The 10,640-nt window shown below is 29.3% G+C and overlaps 1 protein-coding gene across 3 annotated transcripts in view; it reads right to left on the reverse strand.

The window, feature by feature from the left end:
* The window catches only part of LOC132919313 (leucine-rich repeat-containing protein 24), a 105,235-nt gene extending 101,909 nt beyond the window's left edge, over positions 1-3,326 (reverse strand). For all 3 annotated transcript variants that reach the window (XM_060980823.1, XM_060980792.1, XM_060980803.1), the window contains exon 1: positions 2,982-3,326. The gene's annotated coding sequence lies outside the window, so the exon portion shown is untranslated. The remainder of the gene's footprint in view (positions 1-2,981) is intronic.
* Positions 3,327-10,640: the final 7,314 nt, after the last annotated feature.

Genomic DNA, 10,640 nt, shown 5'->3' on the forward strand with positions numbered 1-10,640 from the left:
ATTTGTATATTTTTTAACATTATATAATAATAATAATTAGTAATTACTACTATTATCATATCGTGATATATATTATTCTTATATTATAGTTTTTTTATTTTATACGACTTGACAATTTATTATGTGCTTCTCATTCTCGTATCAAATGTACTTATTGTATATTATATAGGTTGTAATTGTTGTAAATATGAATATACAATTATTTAATTAATAATTTAAAAAAAATAAATGTATATTGGTGCCAACTAGTTTTGTCATATTTTTAATTGGCTTCAATTTGTTTATTTGTTATTATTAAATTTAATAAATAAATAATCTATAATAGACGTACCTACTAATTAAAAATAATTACAGTATTTGACTGATTTATGTAAATAATTAATATAATTAGGGATTTATATCACTTATTATTTAGACTATTATAAGTTATCGAGTTATATCGTAAGTACATTAATTAAATTTGTCACTTTATTCAACAGGCTATTATTTATTCATATGTAACCGTGCAGATTGTAGGTACCTAAGGTGTTTTTTTGTTATATCGATTTAAATTTCATATTTTTTTTTTCATATGTGGTTCAGCGTAAATAAAATTAACTAAATCATCAAATTCTCTTCAAGATTAAAAAAATAATTATTCAAATCGTACTTTTATTAAACAAATTATAATAATTTTATGATAACGTGAGATCTTTAATACGGCGTGCAGAATAATAATACACGAAATATAAAATTCGATATCGGTTAAAATATTATTCGGTCGCCAACATAATTGTTATCGTATTGACAATATTTATTTATAAACTGCGATATGAAAACCAGTTTAAACCTATGGTGCGGTACGGCTGCAGTCGCGCGCGGGGTGGTGGCATGAACACTGTTCTCGAACGCTGCCGCTATACTATGCAGAGCAGCACATGACGACTGTAAATTTATGATTTTTTAACCAAAAACATGTTTTCGTACTTCCCATTTTCCTCAGCTCTCAGTAGTCGTAGAAACATGATTTATACACCAAAATAAACTTGAGAAGTTCCTCTAGATTTTCTCGTTCCAGATTTTTGATATCATTTTTTTTCTATTTTATATGATTTTTTAAAAATGTTAAAAATTTTGAAAATTTCAAATGCAAATATCTCCGGTTTGAAAAAAAAATTCAAAAATCTGGAACGAGATCATCTAGAGGAACTTCTCAAGTTTATTTTGGTGTATAAATCATGTTTCTACGACTACTGAGAGCTGAGGAAAATGGGAAGTACGAAAGCATGTTTTTACGGTCGATTTTTCGCTACCAGAACGGCCTCTTAAAACTGTTACTTATCTTACATATGGTATAATTTTTGTGTATTATGTCTTCATATTATTTTAGTATTATACTAATATACTATTATATAATAGAATAGAAGTATCTGTAATCCCATAAATACTAAACCCAACGTCGCCGAACCTCATCAATTCAAAATAGCAACGCGTACGCGATACGACATAACGCTCCAAATGCGCGTGCGTGACATTATTTTATGATTCTATTGCTATTAATAAACGATAGATTTAATTTTAGTGTGGCGCGCAGACGGTATAACTATTAAAGAGAAATATTAGTATATTTCAATGTCATAAAACATAGTCGATTAGGCGTATAATCAAGGCTTATCAAATTCTTCATTAAGCGGGTATCTAGATCCGAGAAAACAGGATTGTTTTTAGAAAATCCTGACAACAGACGACACAAATAATAATAATAGTTAATGTAAAGATTTATCCTAAAATAATATACTACTCAATATTAATTTTAAGGTACAAAGAAACTTGTCCACTGCACAGCCACTCCCTCAAAAATGTGAACATTTTTCAATAAATAAAAAAAAAACCAAACAAATATTTTGTTAACGGTTTTTGGAAATTATAGAGTATCGAAGTCTATCGGCGACGATCGTCGACACAATATAAAATCGATTGCGCCGTAGATACCCAGTGCCAGTATAAGCAAAAACACAATAATATAAATATTATATATATAACGTGTAGCCACGCTTGTTGTTAACAACCGACGTCAATAAATATAAGCTATTTTCGATTTAGGTAATACCAAAAATTTTTTTTTTTTATTTATCAAGCAATAGGCTGGGTTTTTAACGGTTTTTTAAGAATTCAGCAAAACGAATTATTCATAAATTACATACTTTTCAGGTGCACATAACATTCGTGTCGACTGCACATTTTGTATTGCCTACTGCACAATTAATGCACTGCTGTACTTAAAAGCCTGACGTGACAATAACGATGAATAATATTCGTCAAAAACAATAATATAAATCACTAATAATAATCAACTACGATAATGTTCGATAATAACAATAATATTATGTCGTTCCGAGGCAAAGACCAGACTACGGGTGGAAAACGGCGGTTTGACGGTTGGTGTCTTTTTACCGTCCCCTCGCGCATAGCGAGCGGGCCGGTACCGATCCGATTGCCGCGGCGACGATACGCGGGGGACAGGTGTTCGGATCACTGCTAGTTACCGTAGCAAGAGCACAATAATATCATCAACGTCGTTACATTTAAAATTTAAATTATGAACGTTAGTCAAGGCAGTCGTTCAAGTCTCAAAACGTAAAACAGTTTTTTTCGAAATCGGTATGATAATAAAATTACAAACGGTAGGTAACGGCGAAGCACGTCGGTAAAGCGAGTCGCCGACACGGACGTGGTGGCGTGACGACGGCACCGATTCACGGCGTAAGGTAAAACCCGCGCCTGTTCGATACCAAGGTTACCCCGTCACCGGTATGAGGCGACCTTAATAATAATACGCGCGGAGTAAAAGTGAGCAAGCGAGTGAGTGTAACGATAGCGAGCAAATCCGCGTTTCGGCTACGAAATCGTAACGGTTGGCCGATATTAACGGGACGTGACTGCTGATGTCGTGTCGTGAAAAACGACAATATTTGAAAATATAGTAACCCGACGGTACTCACCGGCTTTGGCGGGAAATTCGTCGGTAGAGTCGAGACACTAAGGTTTGTCGTATCCGTTGTGCGGCGAGTGTCGACGACGACGTGCGTGATTTCCACAGCGACGGCGTTTCGGGAAAACAAAAACAATTTAAAAAAAAAAAAAAAAAAACAACTAAACCGACGAGAAAATATATTTACACGGACCGCACTTCACAACAATGCGCGGCGACGAATCAGACGCACATGGACTCGATGAAAACGATCGCGCGCACGGACGGACGAACAGACGCACAGTGGCACACGGGACGCGACGATAACCGTTGACGACGGTGATGCCGGACGAACTGCCGCCGTGCGCTCACGAACCGTCTCGGCGCGGTTGAAACCGGCCGGCCGGTGTCGTGTCGGTCGCCGTCGACGACGGCGTTTATTGCCTGTGGGTGGCATCGGCGACGGTCGCAGTGGGTGCGCGGCGGTTGGCATCGGCGCTCTCGCTCTCTCTCACTCACTCTCTCTCTCTCGGCCGACGCTCGTACAACAGTTGCACTCACTCGACGTTCACACTCGGTCGGTCTCTGTCGCTCTACCGCCGCAGTCGTGCCACAACACGCACGCGCACGTGCGCGGCCGTACGTCGCCGCCGAAAAGACGGTTTTTTCAAAGTCTTTCCAACGCCGCCGGCATACGACTCTCTTCCTTCGGCGCGTTTCGTCTCATCCGATTTAATAACATTATTAGTATATGTCGTGTATAAAATATGCAAGGGCAGTTCGAGGGTTTCCCTATAATAACAACTATCATTCCTCAACTCTTTCGATATAACCAAAATTTTAAGTTATGTAAATTAATGTAAGTCATAATAAAGTGGTTTAAGGCATTATATATATCGGGTGCTGTTCGCCTTTGTGTGATGAGATTGAAATGTTATGATAACAAATTATGTATTAATACAATGAATAATTTTTCCGAATACGAGAGCGACCACATTACATGCTGTATAAAGAAATGTTTATTTATAATCGCATTGGTAGATGACGTTTTAGACATTTTTGTTAAAACCAAAAATAGAAGCTTATATTTTGTAATGTGAAATGTTTTTTTTTGTTAGTTTTTGCATTGTCACCCAACCCCCACAGGCCCCACACACCACATCGGAACAAAAAAAATATGTCCCTTAAGCCACGCCTGGTTAGGTTAGTATAGTGTATTATAATGATTTGAATTTTTATTTTCACAGGGTCCTCAGTCGTGTCACACAATTCGATGCGATCGTTGATAGTATTATTATCATTGTCTGCGTCCAATAACACTACCTGTCTATACCTATCTGCGTATAAAATTTATAATATTGTATTATTTTTACTGCAAAAATGGGGTCGTGGTATGTAGTTTTTTTAACCACTGTTATTATACACATAGGACATACCTACCGCCCGATACCGGGTACAAAACCGAACGGTATTTGAGCGTCTTGAATTATTATGTGCTGCGAAAAGAAACTCCAATGGAATTTAATAAAACTGTCAAATTGTCAGCCGATAGTAAATAGCTACAAAAAAAACCTATAGGTACTTATGGAAACATTGTTAGGATTTACAAAATCAAATATAATATTATTAGACTATTACACATCGTATCATAAAATTATACGTTAATAATTTAATATACTATATTAAATCGAGATTTTATATTTTTATTTTATATATATTATTTAATATTTACGTGCAAAGTTTTATTCCCTCAGACATTCAAAAGTCATAAAAATCAATTCATTAATTTAGTTTTAAAGCCTGCCGTGGGCTGAATTATGTTGAAATCTGAAATATTTGACAACATAATATCCCCATTTACACTTCAAACTGAGTTCAAACCTTAAAATCTTAAATAAATATATTAGAAATTGAATATCTATTTAAATTAATCAGGCGTATAAAACGAAATAATGTATCCTCCAACAGTTAGATCTTAATGATAAATAATTAAACAAATTATATTGGTATTTTATAATCGAACATAACGATATATGAACAATGCTATCGTCTAAATTATTATTGTCTCAAATAAAGTAATTTTATAAATCTATTATAGATCTATATGAGGCCAATAATATTTATTATATTGTTTTGAATGTATTTATGTATCACACAAACCTATATAATATTATATAGTACCCACGTGTACATGTGGTATGGTTGTATAAACAATCTACGATAAACAAGATAATGAATTGAGTATTGACGATCGTCAACTATTATGTACACTAAAAATAAAATAGCACAACGCAAAAATGTTTATAAGTGTTATATACACGTCGTAGATCGTGTTTATATTAATTATATTGTAGTACCTTCACAATTAATTACAAAGATTAATACATATATCAAACGTATCGATAAAATTAAACAATGAAAAAAGTAGATAATTATATATTCATAATATAATTTAAATCGTTAATTGGTTAATTACCGTTACCTTTTTAATTTCGTTTAATTTGTTGAAAATAAATGCTTTTTGTATTATTTTACGATAAATTAGAAAAATATATAATATACAACAATAATATTTAGTAATATGCTTTAAAATTTAATATTCCAATATTCCATGCTACATAAATAGGTTAGGTACATAATATTATGCGTATGTCTAGTATTTTTAGTCTGCCAAGTATTAATATTTTATGAAATACTAATAATATCAAACTCAACTTATTTTATAAATAGGTGTATAACAAATGAAAACATTTAATACAAATATAAATAATTGGATGAAGATTAAATACAAATAATATTTAACTTAAACGTAATCTATGAATATGTCCACATTAACAATTAAAATAACAGCAATAAATAATAATAGCCATGAATAGTGTAGAAAATAGGGTGGAAAATACGATTGGGTGTATATTTCCACTGAAAAAATAATAATCACTGATGATCAATGGACACCAGACATTATTAGAGTATAGATAGTTTGAGAGTTGTCGAAGTTGAATTAGTATATTTCTGTAGAAAAAGATGAGTAATAACAAGAATCAAGAATAAAACTGTCAGTGAACAGTGAAATGCCAATACTTGGGGTGTGGGCCTTAAATAAAAATATGTTTCACGTAAGTACAATATTCAAATATAGATATAATATAATGCTTATAGCCTTATAGGTATATTAAAAAAAAAAAAAACGAAAAATAAGGGCGGAAATACATCATAATATTTTTTCAATGGAAAAAAAAATATCAAAACATTTTATATATTATCTCATCATACCCTTGAGGCCTCAAGTATGAAACTTTCCCACGATATATACTTCTTAATAATAATTATAACATTCTTTGTGTATATTTGGTCTCTATGGGTCTATTCATGTCTGCCGTTGTATGTAAATATAGTATATTTTGATTTTATTGAAATTATATATCACAGTCAAAGGAAAAATGTATAAATCAGTTTTATTTTTATGCATTCATAGAATTTAAATCCAGTTTAATATTTTTATAGAATTGCATAGGTTACATGACTAGAAAACAAATATTATCAATATATTAAACACGTATATATTGGTAATAATAATAATAATAATAATTATAATATGTGCATTAAAAAATTTACAAAGTATATACATATGACCTATATTTTAAAAGAATAAAAAATAAAAATAATTTACAAAATACATTAAAATATATTCAATGAAATAAAATCAAACCTTTAAGTCCATTCAGACATGAATACATGATGTGTTATTCAATTAATGATTAATACACAATATATATACAGCATATTACGATAATAAAATCTGTAATGATAGTAAATATAATTTATTAAGCAAACATTTTATTCATAACTGATTGTGGTTCGTGAATTCATATATATATAAGATAAGTGTAATTTCTAGCGTTTATTCTTTATCCTAAAAGTCCTAAAAAGTGCTTAGGGACACAAAAAAGACGAATTTACGATAATTTCAATAGGTATTTTTTTACGTAGGTTTTTGATTTTCTCGCACAAAATAATTGGAATTTCGCAATTTTTATTTAACCAAAGTACAATCTAGCTACAATTTCCAATTGATTTCATACACTACATGGAACTTTTGTAGCACGTTTATTGTACACTAAAAGTGTTTTACTAAAAAAAGTATAATGCACCATTGTAAAGTCGATAGCTTTTTTCGCTCTGCTTGGAATATAAAATGGTTATAAAAGTGAGCGACCAAAATAAAAGAGATAAAAAATTTAAAATTTAAAAATTCGGAGAATTAAACTCTTTATAAAGGAATGACAGCTAATAGATAAATCGTTTTATATAATTAATATATTTAATAAACACGCATCATAAGATTATTGTAAAAATATATCTATCAATATAATAAATAAATCTCATGATAATATTTTGAATATTTATTTTAGTTTTAATCAAATATTTGATTAAATATTTCTAAAGGTTATGTTGTAAGAGTCTAAAATTAAGAAGTCCTTTTGTTTTTATTCAAATTTAAACCATTTTTGAATAAACATAATACCACCTTGCACTTCAATTATAATGATTATTATACATAATAAATTATAATTATTGTTTTAAAAGTTTAAGATATTATTAAGACACTCAGTCACATATCAGTTACATCCACTCAAGTCCTATAATATTATACATACATTTTTTATTATTATTAAAACTGTTTAAATCGTATTAATTATTTTATACATTATATTATTATATATATGTATGGGTATAATATATATAAACTTTTAATATTATCTGCATTTTGTTAAGATAAGTTTTAATGAAATTGTGAATAATTATTTATAGTAAAATAAATTTCTAAACAAAAATTTAAATACACAAATTATACAGAGAGGAGAGACAACATTGTCTACTAAATCACACTATATACACTTAAGCACATTATAAAATTAGATTATATTTGTCCAAACTGTTGTTTTATATAAAATGTTTAATTCAAGGATATATTAAATTTCAGCTCTTAAACTTTTAATTTGTTTATAAAACATAATTTAAGTATATGCTTAATTACTTTTAATAGTGCTTATAATTTAAAATTAAAACAATATATTCAACAGTAATTTTCTGTTTGTTTAGTAAAGTACAATTATTTTATCAACAATCAATCAATGTATTTAAAATAGTTTGGTTTTTTTTTTTTTTTAATCAAATATTTCATTGTTTAGTATTTAAAACTATTTTTAAAATACTTGCTAATAATTCATTGACCTCTGCTGTCTTTGTTTCTGTTAGCAGTGTTAGCTGTTAGATAATAATATAATATTATTAATAGTAATTGGCAATTAAAATATTTGTAAGTAAATTGATAGCAACGAATTTGATGGTGGCGTTGATGGATTCGGAGTCTTGATTGAGCGATTCTACCAATAATTCCCAGAACTTTGAATTTTTCCTATCCAAAGCATAAGTCCCTATAATCTTAAGAGAATCTCATACCTGCATGTGTTGTCTCTGTCTTACGAACGTATAAGACATAGCAAATTTGCGTTCAGCCGATTCAATTTTATGCTGTTGCCTTTAATATTAGAGTTAATTTACCTATTATCAAACTTAAAGGTAATAATATTATTAATATTATCTAGGGCATCTCATAGACTTTTATTTATATTTTAATTTTTAAGCGAGTTACGAGCGTTTTAGTTTTAATATTTTACATGACTATAACTCACTTATAAATTAAGATATCAATAAAAGTCTATGAAATGTCCCAGATAGTATTATTACCTTTAAGTTTGATAATAGGTAAATTGACTCTAATATTAAAGCTAACAGCATAAAATGGATTCTGCTGAACGCAAATTTGCTATTATGTTTTACGTTCGTAAGATGGAGATAACGTCTTCTTAAATCGTACAGCAATCTGTGAAAATATGTTTGATGATGATATTATTTGAATTTCATTGATAATATTATCACTACCTAATGTATAAGTATAACTGAAACATTTATAAATTATAACCACGGACTAAGATGTACAGGACTGGAAACTAATGATGATAACGGGTCCACTTTAATATTATGATTGAGCGGGGATGAAAGGGGGATTTTGAGCTCTAATCAATACTAGCACTCGACGTAACAAATACAAAAATTATTTATTAATCGAAATTACAAATTATACATTATACATAAAATAAAATATAAGACCTATTTAATTTAAAAGTTATAATGATGTTAATTTGTTACAAGTTTTGATAATTTTTTTTCTTATAACTTTTCTTTTTTAATTGTTTATTTAGTGATAATGTGAATTGCTTCATTATCACAGTGATGTAGTATTGGAAAATATTAGTCATTATTTTTGGTATAGTGAATAATGAAACTTTTTTTATTTTTTTTCAGAATGTGATAGATAATTTATTACATAACACCTCCGCATAATTGTGTGTATTTTCAGCACGAACGCCACGAACTAAGATATAAGTATTTGTAAGATGTAACTATATAAGTATAATATCTTAGTTCGTGTCGTTCGTGATTTTCAAATAAATATAGACTCAAATTAAAATTAGTATGCCGATTTATTAATTGCTTTTAATGTATACCTAGATAAGCGCTAATGTTGACAAAAGCTCGAAGCCCCCCGTTTTCCGCTTATTCTATACATTAAGGAGAGCGCACCTTTTATACCCTCCAAGTTGGAGGCTCCGACCATATCGTATATCCAGTCCTGTATATCTTAGTCCGTGGTAATAACTATTTATATTTATTTATTTATTCATTTATAATTGTATTCACTATAATTGTTATATTTCACAGTGAACTTTATCCGTAATAAATATATAAATAATATGAATCCTATATAGAAAGTGCTAGACCTTATACTTAGAAGAATGTTTATGCTATTTGAACTCTTTGGCTATTAAGAAACTTTACGATAACGAAATAAATTGTCAAATGATACAGTAAAGAAAATAATAAATAAATTAAAGATGAACGTTTCAATAATAAGCATTTAAGCATTTTTCATCTAAAATGGTACTGAATGGTTATACTCTTATACATAGAAAAATATTATCGCTGCGTAAACAGATATTATTTTTCCAAACATAAAAACCAACGATAAGTTATTATTTATTTGGTCTATTTGGTATATGAAGTATATTTGTACAATATTATTTTAATGTTTGCACTCTCTGATTTAAAGGTATAAATGTAAGTATAATACGTAAATACTTATTTGAAAATTTTCAAAATAAAAACGACTTATAAAAATACATGCAAGTCATGAAAGTTTCCATATAGTCATTGATTAAATTATACTTTAATCGACGCCTTGGTTAAGCCATAATGCACGCGACCTACAATTAAATTACCATTATCCGTTATTTTATGTTCATAATAATATAAACATTGTAACTCTAAGATGAAGATAAGGAACTTATTTATTTCACAATCAGTAACAGTTAATAAAATATAAATAAAAATATTAACAAAAACATAGGAAACCACGGTTCAAGATAAATTATTGAAAAATTATAGTGCGAAGATTTCCATTATTGTTTTTGGAAATGAAGAACCTTTTGTTCAGGTTTGAAAGAGAACATTTACCAAGAAGAAATCTACAGGAGTTCTAATTTATTAAAAGTACTTTTTTTAATTAAATACCAAATAAAAAGTGTAGGTATACCTAAAACTTGTTATTTTTTTAACTCAAATGAAT

The sequence above is a fragment of the Rhopalosiphum padi genome, chromosome 1, assembly GCF_020882245.1.
Source record: "Rhopalosiphum padi isolate XX-2018 chromosome 1, ASM2088224v1, whole genome shotgun sequence".
Classification (NCBI taxonomy): domain Eukaryota; kingdom Metazoa; phylum Arthropoda; class Insecta; order Hemiptera; family Aphididae; genus Rhopalosiphum; species Rhopalosiphum padi.